Below are 21,600 nucleotides of genomic sequence, written 5' to 3'. Positions count from 1 at the left end.
CTCACTACTCACTAATGCTAAATCTAAAATGGCATCACCTCTTGTTGGTTCTGCAATTATTTGGGGAAGAATTCTGTCAACTGTTGCATCCAGGAAAATCTGGGCCCTATTATTGATAGCATTTGTCCTCCAATCTATATCTGGGAAGTTAAAGTCTCTGATAATCACACAATTCCCAGTAGTATTTATTTCATTAAAACATTAAAGAGGTCTCTATCCATATCCATATTGGATCTCAGGGATCTGTAGCATACCCAAAGTACTATATCAAGGGGAACCTCTGGTAGCTTTCCTCCCCAAAGTGATTTTGATCCAAACAGACTCTGTTTTATCTAACCCTGTCACCTTATATTCCATGCCTGCAATGTGCCATGGACACTAATGATGCTCCGTACATAATAATGAACTTAATCCATTTATTTTAACATGTTCGGTCTTCTAGCCCCTCAATAATTTGAATCTAATGAATTAATTAATTGAACCTACTCTGTTACTTTTTTGTACCAGAGTCTTTAGGATCTATTGCATAGATGGTTCTTTGCCCGCCCACCCCATCCCCTGCCCTTTGTTAGGTTAATACATTTTTCCTTCCTTGGAACATTCATGTTCAGCTGTGCATCACAAACAGAATGGCTTTGCAGTCTATAACAGCTACATACACCCATTCAGTGCAATTTCTTTTGGTACCTAAAACGTCTTTCAACTTGTCAACCAAAATGTGCTTTCTCAGGGTGCCTCCCATCATCTAATCCATGCTGCTTCTGCGTAATAATTTACATATTTTACTGCTAGATAACATATAGTAAGACTATTGCTAGATGAAGTGGTACCATATTTATAACTGAACTCCTTGGTGTAATGAGCATCCCAAAGAAATACTGTCTTGAATCTCTCATTAATTAGGAAATCTAATCAAAGCTAATCAAGCTGGTTTACACCTTTGCCAAGCATAACCTCTGGAGAGAAAAAGGACAGATGGCAAAGATGAAACCAGAATGATATATAAAATATGTTTTGCAGTCCAATAGTGCTATTCAAGTAAGGCTCTCAAATCCCTGTATAAGCTCCAAGCAAGTCCAGAGTGTTCTGAATCCTGTAAGTTTGCAGCTGCAGAATTTATTCCTTACTACAAAAATGTTGCTAAAGAACCTCAACTTTCATTGATAGAGAGATAGACAGACACACACACACAGAGATTTTATATATATAATTCTAGCCTTTATGGCTGCACAGATAAACTTAACGAGTGAATCAAGAGTAAAGTGCTGTAGCGATGTCAACCTGAGTCTGAGAGGTATGAACTGCTTCATACATCTTAATGAGGGCTCAGGAATTCTGCAGCTGCAGTATCTGGTATTTTTCCAAGTTGCCACAGAATGCCACATTTTTGTCACAGAATTCATTATCTGGCCACAGCCAGAGGTGATGACCAACATTTTATTTTGTATCCTGTCCCTGTGGGGATCTTCTTGTAGCTCCGTCTAGTTCTCCAGGTTTCTCCACAAGGGAGTTAATTGGATGACAGTGCATGCTCCCTATCATGGTCCCTGGAGCCAAGCAGCAAAGGGTCAGGAAGCAAGGGAGAGGGCCAAAAATGTAAGCTAGTGATCTGAGCTACCTGGAGAACACCACAACAGCCAAGGCCCAGAGAGCCAAAATAACAAGACATTCTAGCTGAGTACAAACTCCTGTGGCCTCGGCATAAATGGGGAGGTGGGAGATGCTTATCCTGGGCTACCTGGACACCACCACACTAGGGCGTGTGGACAGAAGAAAGACATTACAGTTTGCTAAAAACTCCCTCGTTCCCTGGCGCACACAGGGTTCAAAGCCAGCCCTCCTGGAGAACATCACCAAAAGACTGTCAGAAATAATTACTGATGAATGAGTTTATACGGTAGTGACAGAAAGGAGGGGGATAATAGTGAAGGAGGCTTGTCACGGATACATTAACTCTGCAGCAGATTTTAAGGGTCTTGCTGTGGAATTAGGTTCCCACTGTGTCATGGATTATATATTATTGGGTTCACTTAGAGTGAAGTACACTGAGGCACACACAAACATTAAGTGATTTGATCACAGTCTCTCAGTGAGTTACTAGCACAGCTGAGAACAAAATCCAAGATTCTAACACTTAGTCTTCTGTTCTAATGCCTAGAAAATGTCAAAGATTCGAAGTTTTAATGACATGGGAAAATTATTCTAATAGTCTTGGATCATATAATATCGATATGTATAAGTTTCACCATCAGCACAAAATTAATCAGAGCTGCAGATTTAGAAGCCTGTATACAATACTGCTAAGCGTGTATCAGGAATTTCTGAATAATTTAAGGAACAGTAAATGATGGCACTAACATGTTTTCATTTACCAGAATTTTTTGCTATAGTGAATGTTAAGTGGATTCAATTCAGAACATTTACTATATATTGTAAAAGATTTACGTTTAATATGTTTCACAACTACGGTACATTTTCTTGAGAGGACTACCTCATCATTTACGTTTCCTAAAGGTAAAAGCAGTTTTAAATAGGAGACCTCAATATTTATAAATTAAATAAAAATCTCCTCTCTAAACTGTTTAATTTTTTTGTAATTTATTACACATATTTATAATGCAAACCTAATTAAAACATTTTCATACAAGTGATTTATCATCAGTGTTGTGAACAGTAAGTATTATTGACTACATCTAGTTTGGGTCTGATATTCAATTCATTTACCAACTGTATTGTTTAAACATGTATGCAATACAATTATTCTGAGCTAATTAGAAACAGAATACATAGAAATAACATACTTTGTATTCAGTGCAGTTTATAAAATGCCTCCCTTCTGTCTTGACAAGTTTAACAGACGTCTGACTAGCATTTATTAGGATGCATTTATTTCTAAGGTAAACCGACAAAACTCATTGGTGTCATATTTAGATATGGAGTATCATATCCAATTATGCACTTGAAATCAAATGTTGGCAAACAGTTAAAAATCAAAGCACTCAAAACACAATAGATAATCATTAACAAAGGTCACAAGATCTATTCTGTATGTATTACAGGGAGAGTAGTAATTAACACTACTTTAACACTAACACTTCCCATTATAAAAATACAAAATGGACCATTTTTGAAGACTTCTAACAACTCCATGGTTTGGATCCATACTTTGAGATATGGCAGGAGCACAACTCGAGGGTCTGGGCCTTTTGCTGGCCTCGTGAAAATCATTTTTATTTCACCAAGTTATAAGCTGTGAAAAATACTCATAGGCAGTCTGTATACTCAGAAGAGGTTGCTAAGGGCTCGCAGACCAAGTCACTCCACCTTCCACCAGTAATGATCATTCTCTCCCAAGCATCTTGCTTCAAGCAAGCCTTACAGAACTGAACTTCTGGATGGGGCAGACACAAAGAATGATCCTCCTCCTCCTAATACTCCTTGGCTTACAAAAAGTAGAAATACTCCTTGACTTACAAAAAGTGAGTAGAACTGGAAACAGTTACAATTGTATAGAGAGTTCATTTTTTTCTTTTTCAAAAGCACATCAACTTACATACAAAACCTATCTTAAAAGAATATCATTAAGGTTGACAAGTCAAGTACTCATTCCCTTTTTGAACATGCATCATCATCAGGGCCACAGGGACAATGAGATTCCACAGCGCTGGACTTCACCCTTTCACCCTTTGCAGTATAATTGTATTCCAGAACCTCAGCTTTCATATATGTGTGTGTGTGTGTGTGTGTGTGTGTGTGTGTGTGTGTGTGTACACACACACACACACATATTTTGTATATACATATAGATTATATTTCTAGACATCATGGTTGCAGAGACAACCTTGAAAATATGGTCTGAATTGAATGTAAACGAATGCAGTGCAGCGAAGTATGCCTGAGTCATCAGAAAGCCTATAACAATACTTTGGAGATGTGTAAACAGCACATTTCATCTCCATCAAGGCACAGAAAATTATGTGGCTGCAGAAAGTGGAATTTTTCTAAGATGCCACAGAATTGCCCATTTTGTAGTATATATGCTCTGCCATTTTGTTTTCTGCCTCCTTGCCCTGTTGGGACTTGGGTGCAGCTGCCTCACCAGGCAAACAGATGTTGGAGAACAAGAGCAGATGTCCAGTCTTCAGGCAAAGTGTGGGTGGCTTCAACAGTTTATGTGGTTGGAGGGGATGCATGAAACCAGAGCAGCAGCCAGAACTTGTAAAGCTTAATATAAAGCTGGCTACAAGCTCCTCCACACCCTGACATACACCAGGCTAAAAGGAGGTTCTGTGCCAGGCCAAATGAACAACATTGCAATAGCCAAGATCACTGGCACAAGCAGCCTGCAGAACATACTGAAAAAAAAAAATCACCGGAAGTAATCACTACCTGATTTTACAAGGAGTATTTTCAACTATAAACCATTGCTCTCTGTGTGTTTTTAAGAAAGGGGGATGGGAATTAAGAGTATTTTATGGAGACAGAATATGTCCTAACACAGCAGCAAAATTTTGTCCCATTGTGCAACACAGAATTTCTGATGCTCTTATTATGATTAATCTTTAATTATATGATAAAGTCATAGAATCGCAGGACTGGAAGGGACCTCAAGAGGTCATCTAGTCCCGTTCCCTGCACTACTGACAAGACTAAGTATTATCTAAACCAGCAGTTCTCAAACTGTGGGTCGGGATCCCGACGTGGGTTGTGATTCCATTTTAAAGGGGTTACCAGGACTGACTTAGACTTGTTGGAGCCCAGGGCTGGGGCCAAAGCCAAAGCCCGAGGGCTTCAGCTCTGGGCAGTGGGGCTCAGGTTACAAGCACCTTGCCTAGGGCTGAAACTCTTGGGCTTTGGCCCTGCCTACCCCCTCCTGCCTGGGGTGGTGAGGCTTGGGTTTTGGCCCTCCCAATCTGGGGCAGCAGGGCTCAGGCAACCTTGGGTTTCGATGGGGTCATGTAGTAATTTTTGTTGTCAGAAGGGGGTCGCGAAGCAATGAAGTTTGAGAACCCCTGATCTAGACCATCTGTGACAGGGTGTTTGTCTAACCTGCTCTTAAAAATCTCCAATCATGGAGATTCCACAACCTCCCTAGGCAATTTATTCCAGTGCTTAACCACCCCAACGGTTAGGAAGTTTTTCCTAATGTCCAACTTAAACCACTCTTGCTGCAAATTAAGCCCCTTTGCTTCTGTTCTATCTGTAAAGGTTAGAACAATTTTTCTCCCTCCTTCTTGTAACAACCTTTTATGTACTTGAAAACGGTTACGTCTCTCTCAGCGTTACACTGTTCACTCATACTTAGCTTGTGATCCACTATGACCCCCAGATCCCTTTCCACAGTATTCCATCCTAGGCAGTCATTTCCCATTTTGTATGTGTACAACTGATCATTCCTCCTAAATGGAATACTTTGCATTTGTCCTTATTGAATTTCATCCTATTTACTTCAGACCACTTCTCCACAAGTTTTTTCAATTACAGTATCAATGACCGAGTATAGCCTTTTACAGAGAGATGGGTGATCCAGTGGAGCTTTTGCTTATATTTCAGAAATATGGCATTACAACAGCTCAATATTTTTGGAAGCTCCTGAAAAGAAGCATCCGAAATTACTAGCCTTCTGCTATTTTCAAAATCATTACAGCTTTTGAAGAACAAGACAAGGACAAGATAAGTATATTGTAGCAAAATGCAGAAACTGCTATTGCCACTGGTTAGTAAAAATACATAATCTGTATACTTCCAAACAAAGAAAGGATTATTGAAGAGTATTATTCCACTGTTAGTATATGTGATTTAATATTGGCCTTTTCATTTCTGCCACTTTTTAAGTAACTTTAAGAATTTTATTATTAAACATCATAACATGCAAGTATAGGAAACTGATATAAGTTGAATGCAACATATGTTAACGCACTGCCAGGTAGTATAGATCATTGTGTGAATCTTTCAAAAATAGTTACTCAAGCTTTTGTCTATTTGTTTGTTTGTTTAAATAAAAAAAGAATGATTTTATTAAAATTATTTTGGATCAGATGTAAGCTTTAATCATGCAAGCATTTATGTACATGTTTAACTTTACTCACATAAGTAAATTAAGAATATGAGTGCATATTTGTGGGATTGTGGTGTTAGTTTTGTTTGTATTTAAATGCAACCCAAACAATGAACTTGCTCCTCTAAGCAGTAGCAGTGAAACCTGTGCTGACAATGGGACTAATATCCAAAAGATATTTAGAAGTACCCTGAACCTTAGGATCTTTGGAACTTGACAACCAGATTGTGATACTTGCCTTTTTAAAATAAATAAAAAGGATCAAGAATATTACTTCTGTTTTTTAAGGAAGTACTCATTAGCAAAATGTTAGAATGTATAACCCACAAATTCCATATCTGTGGAACAAATAAGGCAGGCCACACTTACAAGATGGGGGACTATATACTGGAATGTAGTAACACTGAAAAGGGCTTCAGCGTCATAGTAGACAGCTCACTGAACATGAGCTCCCAGAGCTCTGCAGCAGCTAAGGGCTAATGTGATCTTTGAAGTATAAAGAGTGAAATATCAAGTAGGAGTAGGGAGATGATGTTATTTCTGTATATGGTTTTATAGTGAGCCTGTTACTGGAATACTATGTCCACATTTGAAAGGGAATGTTGAAAAATTGAAAAGGGTTCAGAAAAGAGCTACAAGAATGATCTGAGGTCTTGAAAAACCTGCTGCACAGTGAGAGAATAATCCAAAGACTAACAGGTGACTTGACAAATGTTGACTGTAACTTATCACCTTATTATCTGCTAGGTATTTCCAAACTGATTGCTTAATTATTTGCTCCATTATCTTCCTGAATATACAGTTAAGCTGTAATTACCTGGGTTGTCCTTACTCCCCTTTTTAAAGATTTGCAGTATATTTGGCCTCTTCCAATCCTCTGGAATCTCTCCCGTCTTCCATGAGTTTTCAAAGATAATTGCTAATGGCTCAGATATCGCCTCAGTCAGGTCCTTGAGCATTCTAGGGTGTATTTCCACAGGTTCTACCAACTTCAATATATCTAATACATTTTTAACTAGTTCTTTCCCTATTTTAGCCTCAGATCCTACCTCATTTTCACGGGCATTCACTCTGTTAGACATCCAATCACTGCTAGACTTTTTGGTGAAAACAAACAAAAAAGGCGTGTTGAACTTCCTCCATTTCCACATCTTTTGTTGTTGTCTTTCCCCCTTATTGAGTAATAGACTTACCCTGTGTCCTTGGTCTTCCTCTTGCTTCAAATGTACTTGTGGAATGTTTTCTTGTTACCCTTTATATCTTTAGCTAGTTTAATCTCATTTCATGCCTTGGTATATCTAATTTTATCCCCACCTGATTGGGGAATGGGGGGTGGGTATATTCATCCTTCGTAATGTGACCTAGTTTCTCTTTTTGTATGACTCTTTTTTGAGTTTCAGGTCATTAAATATCTCCTGGTTAAGCCAGGGTGGTCTCTTGCCATACTTCCTATCTTTCCAGTGTGATGGGATAGTTTGCTCTTGTGCCTTTAATAGTGTCACTTTAAAAAACTGGCAACTCTCTGGAACGGTTTTTCCCTTAGACTTGCTTCCCATGGAATCTTATCTACCAACTGCCTGAGTATGCTGAAGTCTGCTTTCTTGAAATTCATTATCTTTATTCTGCTGTTTTCTCTCCTACCAACCCTTAGAATCATGAACTCCACCATTTCATGATCACTTTCACGCAAGATGCCTTCCACTTTCAAATTCTCAACCAATTCTTCTCTATTTGTCAAAATCAAATCTAAAACAGCCTCTCCCCTAGTAGCTTTTTCCACCTTCTGAGATAAAATATTGTCTACAATGCATTTCAAAAACTTGTTGGATAATCTGGCCCTGCTGTATTATTTTTCCAATAGATGTCTGGATAGTTGAAGTCCCCCATCACCACCAAGTCCTGTGCCTTGGATGATTTCATTAGTTGTTTAAAAAAAAGCCTCATCCACCTTTACTTCCTGGCTATTTGGTCCATGTGATCCCTACTGGCCTTAAAATCTATGGACAACAAAATGAACTCCCCTACGCAAACGTGCTATATAAATACAATCTACTCCAGAATATTAGACGCTTCTGCAAAAGCAGATATAGACACTTGGAAACAGTTATCCCAAAGAAGTGGTGGTGTTTTGAGCTTTATTTTATTTTTAATTATTTTGAACCCTACCATTGTCGGAGTTTTACCCAGCTGTCCATGTGCCCCAGGCTTTCACTTCATGAAATATCACAGATGGGAGTCACTACAGAAGATGTTCATAAATAGGAAGGCCACATTACTGCTTCCAAAATGCCAGTGCCACAGAAACATGGAGTCATGAATCATGATTAGACTCCAGAGGTTGTGGAGTCTGTATGGCTGGCACCCATGGAGGCAGTAACTCTGAATGAACTGGAATTCTTTGTGTTTTATAGTAACTGAGTAAAATTTCAGAAACTGGTACTCCATTTGCACTAATTAAACACAATGCAAAACATTATCCCAAACTACAAGTTTTAACAACCTTATAAAAGGACAGCAATATAGAATTATTTGTTTTATTAAAGGCAAAAGGAACCAGCCTACCTTGTCACTAGACACAAAAGCAGAACTGGAAAGCTTCCAAAACTGCTCAGTAAGTGTGCTTTTACTGGTCTGAGATTTTTACTAAACATATTGTAAATGAACTTATACTTGCCTAGGTGGATGCCAGAAAACAACTGTATCACTGTCTTACATTTATAATGTATTTCAATTCTTCATTTTTTGTCCGAGTTTCACAGTTTCCTGCACTAGTTTACTTCAGCCACTGACATTTATTTGCACCATAAATTACCCCAATGCAGTTTAGCACTTATACATAAACTTTACAAACACAACACATACAGTACATAGGCTCTTAGTGATTAAAACCGTGCTTCCACAAATGTAACATTTCCTTTACCTTTTTTCACTACCAATAATTCTGGAAAATGCAGAGACTGTCTCTTTTCACAAATATGAACATTAATTCTGCAACTCCTCAACTAAACATATGAAGGTACTTTTGGAGGCAAGGGGAGCTCCTTTAAAAAACAAATGGCATGTTCAGTTATACACTTGTGAATGTGGTCCTTTCATTTAGAAAAAAATTCAAAAGGGTGTTAAGAAGTTATAGCAGCACCTCTCTTGTCTCTAGTGTTCAGGGTCTGACATTGTTTCTAATAAAAAACATGTAGTTATTTATAACTTTGCTATAAAAACTAATTTAGGAATAAAAATTGACACAAAAGGTTTAAGTCCAGGAAACTTTTAAAATGGTGTTTAACTGTTTCTTATAGGAGTGCATAAAATTTTAAGTTATTTCTTTAAGGTTCTTTTTAAACTCTATGGTAACTTAACGGGTTTGTAGTTTGCATTGTGATTTTAATGTTTATATTTAACTTTGCTTCTTTTTTAAGAAAATTCATTTAAAGTTTTGGTAAATACAACCATGATAGTAAAAATGCATACAACAGAGTTATATTCAAAAAGATAAATAATAGAAGTATATTACTCAAGAATATGAAAGAGGACAAAAAGAGTTGACATGAGTAGGATTATGAGCAATAATCTTTAGATACTTTACTTATCTCATAAAGAAAAGGAGGACTTGTGGCACCTTAGAGACTAACAAATTTATTTGAGCATAAGCTTTCGTGAGCTACAGCTTACTTCATCGGATGCAAAAAGTTTTCCACCAAATGCATCCAATGAAGTGAGCTGTAGCTCACGAAAGCTTATGCTCTAATAAATTTGTTAGTCTCTAAGGTACCACAAGTTCTCCTTTTCTTTTTGCGAATACAGACTAACACGGCTGCTACTCTGAAACCTGTACTTATCTCATGTAACACACAATTCAGAAGTTATTGTAAAACTAGCAATGTAGACAAATTTCTCTAAGACATTTTTTATTTGTTTAAATGTACAAACAGTGTGGCATCCAAAAACATGTTTATAGTCTCTGCTTAAGAACTCTGCCAACACAGGACGTTATTCTCACAATGCAAAGTCAACGGGAGTTTCTTGTATTCAAAGGAATGAAAACCAAATTCTCAGCCCAAGTCTGAACATTTTGTCCATCCAGTATAAGAATGTTGACCGGTTGGTTGTTATGCAAAAAAAAGGAGTCAGGGCTTTGTATTAGAGAAAACTGCAAGTATCAATGTTATTTTGAAAAAAGTCATGGCACATATCTTGATATTATTTCTCATGGCAAATTTTAAGGCAAAAGTCCTTAATTTTACACTAAACATTTATAAAGCTATTTAATGTTTAACCAATTAAAAAACCTCCTAATCCCCTGTACTGGTCATGTATAGCATTAGATTTGTTAAAATTCATTAAAAAAATCTTGTGACCAAAATTAGAAAAATCCTGACTTTTCATGAAAGAACTCAATGTATTGAGTTTTATCATTCAATTCAATAAATCAGCACCCACCCTCTGAAAAATCTGAAGTCATCCTAAAATGGGCATCAAAAAATTGAAGCAGCTAAAGTCACTAATCACTTCTGAAAATCACATTTGATAGACTCATTTAAAAGATCTGCATCTAGGGCTTTGTCTACCAAAACTCTTATGGTCTGCACCAGCAAATAGTGCATTTAGTAACTAGTGTTCATGTGAAGTTTGGCACAACTGATATCATCAGAAACTTTTAAGAGAAGATTGTACATCGGTCACAGCACTGTACAGAGTTAAAAGTGTCTGAATCTGAGTAGCCTGCTTCAGTCATTCCCACACCATTACTTTAATGTAAGAGTCTGTCGATATAGTTAGTCTTACGAGAAAATATTCTAATCATTTACTGCAGGGTATGTTGCTTAAACAGCTATGTAATCTCATCACAGACATTGAATCTGTCATGGCATCTTTGTGACCAATTTAAACAACACAGCAGCACTTATACTTCTGAAGTACCTTACAGAATCGATAATTTACAAACGCAGTGCAGTAATTACTAGTGTTTATTTTCACAGTGGTTTCTGATAAACCAGTCACTAGGATTAAAACTACCACAGTACACGGAGAAGTTTTATCAGCCTTACTGAGGAGGCTCAAGTTAAATATGAACAGAAATAAATTTGTCATAATACAATTTCAATTTTCAAATATCTGGAACCAATTAACTTTGGGAAGTTTAAAAAGGGCCACCCAGTAATAAAAACAAAATAATTTGTGTCTGCTGTCTTATTTGTGATAATTTTTTTTATTGCTACCTCAGTTTCAGATGTCATTATAATGACTTCCACATTCTGATTAAAATGTGAATTGAAGCCATATGTAAAAGATGCTCATTCCCATCAAGATCAGCAGAAATGCTCTTATTTTCAACCTGTTTTACAGTAAAGTTTATAAAGCCTAAGAGTAATGCAATTTCATTTCTGACAATTCTTAGCAGGCAGATATTTTAATGCCACTATTATCCAAATAATTAAACTCCTACATATTACATTATTTTTATTGGTGCTGGGCAGTAATAAGCTCCTAATTAAATCTCTTCAGCAAAAATATTATTTAAGCCCTTGGATGCCACAATAGCCAACATTTCTCAGGTGGTTCGTTCATTAAACATATTTGCATTTCCAACTATGAATACAGTTAGGACATATACTTTTAATTAGAATAAAATTAACATTTTTATTTAAAGCATCTTGCATCCTAGAATCTCTACGTGTTTACCAGCAAAAATAAATTATGTCTCAACACATTCCTCTGAATCAGGTAGATGCTATCCCAAACATACTAACATGGCTCAGTTTTCACAGAAATATTAAATAACTGCCCAGACTCTCATGGCGAAGTCATGCCCCTCTGCCATGTACATTGGCCAAACCGGACAGTCTCTATGTAAAAGAATAAATGGACACAAATCAGACGTCAAGAATTATAACATTCAAAAACCAGTCAGAGAACACTTCAATCTCCCTGGTCACTCGATTACAGACCTAAAATTCACAATTCTTCACAAAAAAACTTCAAAAACAGACTCCAATGAAAAACTGCTGAATTGGAATTAATTTGCAAACTCTACACCATTAAAATAAGCTTGAATAAAGACTGGGAGTGGGTGGGTCATTACACAAAGTAAAACGATTTCCCCCCTACTGTTACTCACACCTTCTTGTCAACTGTTGGAAATAGGTCATCCTGATTATCACAACAAAAGGGTTTTTTTCTCCTGCTGATAATAGCCCACCTTAACTGATCACTCTCATTACAGTAGGTACGGCAACACCCATTCTTTCATGTTCTGTGTGTGTGTGTGTGTGTGTGTGTGTGTGTGTGTGTGTGTGTATAGAGAGAGAGAGAGCGCGCGAGAGCGCTTCCTACTGCATTTTCCACTGCATGCATCCGATGAAGTGGGTTTGTCTCTAAGGTGCCACAAGTACTCCTCATTCTTTTTGCTGATAGAGACTAACATGGCTACCACTCTGAAACCTACCCATTCTGAGTATCTGCCTCAATCTGAATATATATGTATACACCAGAGGTGGGCAAACTTTTTGGCCTGAGGGCCACATCTAGCTATGGAAATTGTATGGTGGGCCATGAATGCTCACGAAATTGGGCGTTGGGGTGCGGGGGAAGGGGGGTGAGGACTCCAGATGGGGGTGCAGGCTCTGGGGTGGGGCCAGAAATTAGGAGTTCAGGGTGCAGGAGGTGGCTCCGTGCTGGGGTGTGTGGGAAGGGTGGGGGCTCCAGCTGGGGGTGCGAGCTCTGGGGTGTGGCTGGGGATGAGGGATTGGGGCTGCAGAAGGGTGCTCTGGGCTAGGACCGAGGGGTTCAGAGAGTGGGAGGGGGATGAAGCCTGGGGGTTGGAGTGCAGGAGGGGATCAGGGTTGCAGGCTCCGGGCAGCATTTACCTCAAGCAGCTCCCAGACGCAGTCCCAGTCCCCCACATCTGGCTCCTACGCGGAGGCGCGGCTAGGTGGCTCTGTATGCTGCCCCCGCCCTAAGTGCCGCCTCTGCAGCTCCCATTGGCTGCAGTTCCCGGCCAATAGGAGCTTGCAAGGATGGCAATTGGGGTGGGGGCAACGTGCGGAGCCCCCGGCTGCCCCTCTGCGTAGGAGCCGGAGCAGGGACATGCCTCTGCTTCCGGGAGCCACAGCACATAAGGAGTGGGGCAAGCCCCTTACCCCACTCCCCAGCGGGACCTCGAGGGCCAGATTGAAATGTCTGAAGGGTCGGATGTGGCCCCCGGGCCGTAGTTTGCCCACCCCCAGTACACACACACACACACACACACACACACACACACACACACACACACACACACAAACATTTTAAGGAGTCATTTCTGACAAGGGAGGGGAAAATTGCATTGTTTTGCCCATGTTACAAAATTCTTGCAACCATTTAGCTGAGAAGCTCTATCGCTTACATGCTTTTAGAACAGGAACTTGAAATTTGTCAGAGGCAGGTCATCCTAGTGTTAAGGATGTACCTTTTGCTTTCACTATGAAAATTCACCTAAATGCTGCTGAATTTTACATTTCTAAATACTGTCATTTGCATACACCTGGTAGAAGTTTGTTGGAAGCTGGCCACAAAACTCTTTGAACATTCCACCTCTAGTGAGGCAGGCTCCACCCACAGAGAACTCCATACCAACTACAATGAGTGCATTCTAAGCATGGGGGCCTTATTAAGCATGCTCCAGACAGCAGCCGAGCAGGATTTTCCTCACATTTGCTCCTCCAGGCTGCTGGTGGTCACTATGGCAGAGGGCAACAGTACCAATAGGTAAATTGTCTCTCTTATTCTCACTGCTCCTCCTGTGGACATCCAGTGTGGAGAAGAAGGAAGCCACTTAACGAATGCAGAGGGGCATCAGAGAGAGTCAGAGTTTAAAGCCAGAAGGGACCACCAGATCATCTAGCGCAGGGGTGCCCAACATACCACCAGAGCATTTCCTAAGACCTGTAGCCTTCTTGAACATAATATACTAACAGCCGATTCATTAGTATTTTGTCATCACGTTTACATCATTTTAATTTATACAACTTTGTAAATAGACAATATTGTATATAGAAACAACCTATCTAAATACATACTGAACTTATAAACTAATAAACAAGCTGAACTGAAAATATAAATCAATACAGATGACTTGAAATCTTATTAAAATATGTATAATCTGTTTGGCCCATACAAGGTTGTGCTTAGGTTTAGGTGGCCCTCCTGTGTAATAAAGATGGGCACCACTGATCTAGCGCGACCTCCTGTATCTCACAGACTACCAACACCATGCAACACCCGCACACTAAAACACAACAACTGAAATTAGACCAAAGTATTACAACCCACTGGAGACTAGACTATTATGTGCCATAGGTAGAGAATAGGAAGGATTGAGATGCACCAGTGCCTGAGGCCCCCACAATGGCAGTGAAATGACAGAGGGCTTGTTTACATTGACAAGCTAAATGTGGCGCCGCTGCAATCAATGCAGCGGGTCTAGTGAACACGCAAAAAGTCGATGGCAGAGCACTCTCCTGTTGACTTCAATACTCCACCTCCCCAAGAGGCGGAAGGTAAGTCGGCAGAAGAGCATCTCCTGCCAACATAGCACAGTGTAGATACTCTGTTAGGTTGATGTAAGCTACGTCATTTGGGGGGGGGTGGGCGGGGAGAGTTTCCAAATCCCTGAGAGAGGTAACTTACATCGACTTAAGCGGCAGTGTAGACCAGGCCTACATGAGATATATCCAGATAATCCTGGCAAGTGAAGTGCACTCACACGCTTCAGAAGAAGGCAAAAAAGCCCAGAGTCACTGCCAATCTGACCTGGGAGAAAATTCTTTCCTGACCTCACATATGACAAAGCTAAACATTGAGCATAGGCAGGTTGGAATAAGACAAGGAGACAGAAGCAAAGGAAGAATGAAGCAGGATGGAATGATGGGAAAGTCAGGAGCAGGGTTACAGACACAGTGGGGACAGAGACTAAAGGGACTGGTATGGGAAACATGCTAGGGGGACAGGAATAGAGGGGTCTGTAACCACTAAAGCACACTCCCTACAGAACATGGAATAGAACTCAGCATTTCTCAGCCTCTTGCTGGGAGAAAATAATTGCGAAATCCACTGGCAACAAGTGTACTCCTCATTACCTTTCAGTGTCTGTTCCGTAGAGGATAATAGCAATTAGTTCAGTGGTAGAGGTCTGGGTGGTGGATCTAAAAGGTTCTAACTCTGCTGATATCCCAAATGAGAGACATTACATTTCCACAGGATGGAATTTTTTGTTTTTCAGTTTGCATTCTTCAAATCTAGAAAATTACATTTAAAAACTATGAAAAAATAATGTTAAAGGTGCAAAGTCAAACACTGAAAAGATAGGAAAAGTTAGACAAAGCATTTGCATGCAGAGTGCAAACTGCATTCTACGACGGGTTTCAGAGTAGCAGCCATGTTAGTCTGTATTCGCAATAAGAAAAGGAGGACTTGTGGCTAACAAATTTATTTGAGCATAAGCTTAGAGACTAACAAATTTATTTGAGCATAACCTTTCGTGAGCTACAGCTCACTTCATCGAATGCATCCGATGAAGTGAGCTGTAGCTCACGAAAGCTTATGCTCAAATAAATTTGTTAGTCTCTAAAGTGCCACAAGTACTCCTTTTCTTTTTGCATTCTACGAATAGCTCTAGTCTCAGCTCTTCTACTGCCTGCTGTTAATATTTCTTTTCCCCATATGCATGCAGCCCCAATGGTCACAGCTTTGAAGAGGGTTCTGCAAGCACAAGGTATCTGGGGTACCACTCATGACTGGGCATGCAGAGAGGCCCTCAAAGAACCACCTTTACTATTAACCAAGCCCTCATATCCTTCCACTGGGGGAGGCAGTTATCATTCAGAGTTAAAAGATTGCACACATTCATTGCTGCCAGAACTCAGTATAGAACCCCATGTTTAATGCAACAGAGCTAAGTTTCATTCACTTTAATTCTGAAAAGCAGGGGCCATGTGCCAAATGATGTGTTTGTCTGTGCTGTCTGCAAACACTGCCAGAGGTTGCCTGAGATAATCTGCCACCCAAGACAATACTTCAGTGCACCACCCCCTCCTACCTCCTAGAATAGAGGTTTTCAGCCAGGAAGTTGAACCCTGGGGCATACAGGGGGGCTGCCCTGAGCCTTCTGATGGTTCTATGATTTATGGTAGAAAGAGGTGGGGGACAAGCACCAGGTCGCAAGGCCACTCACTCAAGTTATGCCCAGCCACCTCTTCATCATGATGCCACTCGAGTTTGGATTGGCCTGGCCACCCTAGGCAGAACCTGCCACTCTAGGCAGCTGCCTAGTTTCCCTATAGCTAGAGCAGGCCCTGACAACTGCTATAACCACTAGACAACATTCAACTCCTAGAACTAGGAACAGAAACTCAGGATTCCCTATACCAAACACTCCACTGCTGTTCCAAAAATAACTGTGTAACTCACTGAAAATGTTGCATAACTCAAACATCCCCCTCTCTGGATCAGTCCATCTAAAAAATAACAGCCTGCTTCACTGCCAGTTACTCCTATCACTTAAGTGCTGCAGCTATGAAGGTCCAGTTTCCCAGGACCCATATGGGGTAACCGTCTCTGACTGTGTAATTAAATCAGCGTCCTAATGCATATGCAGAAGAAAACTGAGGTTGAATGGATAACCTTAATTTTGCAGTTTCCTAACTTTTGAATGCTTTGCTTTGTAACCTTAACATTCTTAACAGTTTTTTCCATTAAATATGTATCTCTATAGGCAGGTCTCGCCTTAAATCACCACCATTTTCTCCCATTCCCTATCAAAATTTTTGGTGGAGCAATTATTTTTCAGAGATACACCTGCTACTCCTGCGGGAATTCTGCACACAAAAAATTAAAATTCTGTGACAAAAAATTTAGAATTCTCTAAAATTTTGCATATTTTATTTGTCAAACTAACACTATATAATCAATCCACTTTCAATTATTTTGGTAATTTATTTCAAAATACCTGTCAGCAATTATGTCTGTAACAATACAGACAAAAAAGATTCAGGAAATGTTTTTTTGACAAATAGATTCATTACAAGGCATATTAATACAGAACTCTTGAGCAACAATTCATTTAAACTACAATACAGAAATGTATTTCCTGCACTCCTGAGACATAGTGCAAAGGCTTGGGGGAGTTAGGGGTAATGGAGGAGCTCAGGAAGAGGGAAGTAATTGCTGGGAAGAGGCCTGGGCATGAACGTGGAAGAGTGTTGGGTGTGGATGGGAGAAGTATGGAACAGACTGGGGGTGGGGTGGGGGAGAGGGATTGTTAGGGAGCATCTCCCAAGCATGACCCCATCTCCCCCAGCTGACCCCTAGCCTCTCTCATTCAGTCAGGCACATCTCCTGGTCCCCATGTGGCCCTGCACCCTCCTCCCCACATCCACATGTGGCCCTGTGCTCCCACTCAGACACCCCCTTCCCCCATGTTGCCCTATACCCCCTCCCCACATGTGGCCCTGTGCCCCCACTTCAGCCCCCCCTCCCAGTCTGCCATCCCCACTAACCCTTCTGAACTCCAGTCTCTGACCCCAGAGCAGCCTCATGTGGCCCATGCTGTAACATATCCCGTGCCTTCTGACCTGGCCCCACAGGCAGGGCACTGTGAGCAACACACACTCTTCTCTTCCCTATCCGCAGCTGGAGGCCCTCCTGACCGAGAGCAGCTGCTCTCTGTTGTGGCATCACAGCAGTCCCTGGTGTGGGCGAAAGGCATAACTGCAGCATGTCTCCAGCAGAATATATTTTCTGCAGAGAAAAAAAACTGCACATCACATGAATTCTGCGCATGCACAGTGGCACAGAATTCCCCCAGCAGTAATCTGCCTGAGACTGGCATAAGAGCTTCAGCTCAGCTAACTGATTCCCCACCAGCTGCCAGCAAAACACAGAGCCACCACTACTATGCAGCTACAGGAGGTCTAATGAGCTGTTATAATTGATGCAGTAACTGAGAAGTTCCTGCTTCCATTTGGGAAGAGTAGTAACTGCCCATGAAAGAGTTCATTCCAGCACAAGCCAGTACAGGACCTCAGCCCCAGTGTAGGGCCCAACACACCAGACTGACCCTGGCATATTTCAGATCCTCACTCAGACCAGTGCAGGACCCCAGTGAGAGGATCCAGAATTCAGAACAAGAACCCAGCACACAGCAATTGAGTATCCCAGAAATGGACAGGAAGCCAACATGAGTAACACCAGTCCTTTGTCATTAGCATCTGAGAGTTTGGGCCATTCTTCCATAATATCCTGATGATTTTTAGGCTGTGCCAAAAATGGCATCTGCCCATCACTTATAGTTATTGCACATAGTGTGTCAGCACATAGTCTGAGAGCAGAAGTTGGGCCAGTGTGCCCCCCCCACACACACAACTTTTTCCTTATTTGACTCACCATTAGGGCTACTTCTTAAGGTATAAAATGATCAGGGTCCTGGATAACAAAGTTACAGCGCCTTTCATCTGTATGTCATCAGTTTGTATACAGCCCAGCTCATTCGGGATTGAAAGTTGTTCCTATCAAATATATGTTTTATGACCTTCACAGGAGATGTTTACATCAGTTCCAGCTCCCAGCTCTCAAACTCACCACAATATTTTGCACTAACTGACAGTCTCAGCAGGGAGGCAGAAGCACTGCCTAGAGACAATTACTTCTTAACCCAGAGGTAGTCTTCCTCTGGATCAAGACTGAAGCATGCTGGCAGGGCCGTGTAGGTGAAGAGTTTGCCCTGCTGCAGATAAATTATTCACCAGGGCTTTCAAACTCACTCTTTAAATAAGCAACAAATCTTCAACTAAACAAATTTTAACCTTAAGAATAGGATTATATGCAAATTATAAACCACAATTTCCACAAAACATCACATGGAGCTGCATAAACCATGGCAGTTACGGAAAACATGCTTTTGGATCTAAATCCCTCTGATGTAAGGTGATATAAATAGTGCTGACAATAGACAATGTAGTAAAGAAAATGTCAGTATGAAGGTTCCAGACAAAGGGTAGAGTGGAAGGAAGTGTCAGACAACTGGGGAAGAACTGAAGACAGGACCAGAGCTGGCAGCACTGGTGGAAATGAGGGAGCTGGTGTGTGAAACTAATAAGAATCAAGGGTGGATAGGTAAGGAGAAAGAGATGTGTGAAGAGCCAGTTAAGTCTGGGATGTATACCAACAAATCATCTAACTAACCTTCCTCAAAATCCTTAAGCCACCCGTGTGCATACTTGTATGGTTACAGTGAATCACAGTGCGGGGGATAACAATTCAAAGGATAATAAATATAATTTTGCAGCCATACCTAAAAATGCTAAGGGGGCTCTAGTATCAAGCTGTCAAGGAAATAGTCAGACAAAACAAATCACTCTGACTTGATCAGTTAAAGAGGTACAGGACAGAGTCTTGCTGAACCAATACAGACAACTTACTTATCACCACTAAAAAAATAACTTAGTCTGAACCATAGACTGCATCAGATTTCCCCAAACACTTAGGTTGTAAACTGCATATTTTCCTGCATTACTGTAGCTTCTGCCAAATATCCAACTATAACTTTTTGAAATTTCAGCTGATCAAAAACTAGTTCAGTTATGAGTTTCGATAGACTCAAAATTTGCAGTAGCAGTGGAACACAAAAACCTGAGTATATCAGATGACTTCATACACAACAAAATTCAGAAATATTCCTCAAACTTTGACAAGCCAGAGTGAGAGTTACTGACCACATTTATAATAATTTAGTAGTCTATGATGATATTTATGTTTAAAAATAAAGAATAATTTTTAAGGAAATCCAATTTTCAAGGTGAAAAACCAAGAAACTTGCCCCGGGGTAGAAGAGTTCACAGGGTACGTAGAGGTGTACACAGGAGAATCCTGCTGCACATTACTCCCTCACCCCACATTTTCTATGCTTTTTATCTTTTTTTTTTTTTTTAAAAACACTTTTCCTCTCTTTCCCTTCCACGTTGTTCTCCTTGTCTTTAATTTAATCTTCCCCGCTCTTTTTGATTCCCTCCCTAGCTCTCACTCTCATATTTTCTCTCCCTGCCACATGGTCTATCACTTGCACTCCCAGGTCCCTAATCAGAATGACACTTAAGCACAGAGGCCACAATCCTTTGTCTTCCCTTTTGCTCTTTTGATTCCCCATCTTTAATACACTGCTACAATCCCATGCTCACATGAGCTGCAGAAGAGGAAACAAACACATGGATCCCGCCCCAACCTGGGTCAGTAATCACCGACATACAGTCGCTGTGGCAGCTGCACTGTTTGTAGTCTAACCACCCACAGCAGTGCCCAGGGTCTCAGACCCCACATGCATCTAACTATATGTGGAAGAGGCCTGATAGTGAGGGAGAAGTGCTCCCTGGGATGCTTTATGGGGGACAGGTAGACACTGTACAACAGACTTCGGTTTTTTCAATTTCACCACCTTTGTCAGCTGAAAGTTTCGTCAGAGGCAGTCTGTTGAGATTTACAAAGCCAGAGCAAAACACAGTTTTCTTCAAAATCAGGAGAAACAAGCATTGTAAACAAAGAATTCTCCCAGGTTCCATGGACATACTGTTACCCTATTTATTTATAAAAACAAAGACTATCGTGTCTATTCCTACTAATGTATAATGTGATGAGATTGTGGAGAACAAAAGTCAGGGCTGCTTTGTTTTGTTTTGAGGACGTGAAGAGAGAGAGAAGTGGGACAAAGTTAGTAGTATCTTGGAGGAGATGGCTGGGGAAAAAATGTTTCACAGGCCCTAGCAAAAAATGCTAAGGCTTGCCTCTTGCTGGTGAGATGGGAGTACAGAGAGGTTTAGAAATCTAATATAGAGACTTTATGTATAGCAGATTGAAAAAGTATCTGTTGCATGAAAAACAGCCTGAATGAATTTTTAATAAGAATATATTGTCTGCAATGCATATAAGAGTTTCATTGAGTATTTTATTATGACGATAGATACCACAGAAACTGAAAGTGTGTTTATGACTTCTCTAAATGTAACAGCTTTTGCTATTAGACTTTAAAATGTATTCTCAACATTTCCAAAAATAATAGTTCAAGGCCATGAGATGCTACAAAAATCAGCGTTATGTCTAGTTTTATTTTATTAGCAGAAAGATCTTTGATGAGAATATTGTTAAACTATGGCATCTGAGATGAGTCTTAAACATGAAGAAATATAGAATCATAGAATATCAGGGTTGGAAGGGACCTCAGGAGGTCATATAGTCCAACCCCCTGCTCAAAGCAGGAACAATCCCCAACTAAATCATCCCAAACACGGCTTTGTCAAGCCTGACCTTAAAAACTTCAAAGGAAGGAGATTCCACCACCTCCCTAGGGAACGCATTCCAGAGTTTCATCACCCTCCGAGTGAAAAAGTTTTTCCTAATATCCAACCTAAACTTCCCCCACTGCAACTTGAGACCATTACTCCTCATTCTGTCATCTGCTACCACTGAGAACAGCCTAGATTCATCCTCTTTGGAACTCCCTTTCAGGTAGTTGAAAGCAG

At 40.4% G+C, this 21,600-nt stretch overlaps 1 protein-coding gene and 1 long non-coding RNA gene across 3 annotated transcripts in view; both read right to left on the bottom strand.

Moving 5' to 3' along the window:
* Positions 1-21,600, bottom strand: part of TMEM135 (transmembrane protein 135) — a 368,196-nt gene that overhangs the window by 231,253 nt on the left and 115,343 nt on the right. The gene's annotated exons all lie outside the window — the stretch shown is intronic.
* Positions 8,836-11,954, bottom strand: LOC122457878. The gene is made up of 2 exons (XR_006277571.1): positions 9,885-11,954; positions 8,836-9,635 (listed from the first exon to the last, which is right to left on the bottom strand). It is a non-coding gene; the product is annotated as an uncharacterized LOC122457878 (long non-coding RNA).

This window comes from Dermochelys coriacea, chromosome 1, assembly GCF_009764565.3.
Source record: "Dermochelys coriacea isolate rDerCor1 chromosome 1, rDerCor1.pri.v4, whole genome shotgun sequence".
Taxonomy (NCBI): Eukaryota; Metazoa; Chordata; order Testudines; family Dermochelyidae; genus Dermochelys; species Dermochelys coriacea.
The sequence above is the reverse complement of the archived record's forward strand: the minus strand, read 5'-3'. Positions and strand labels throughout refer to the sequence as shown.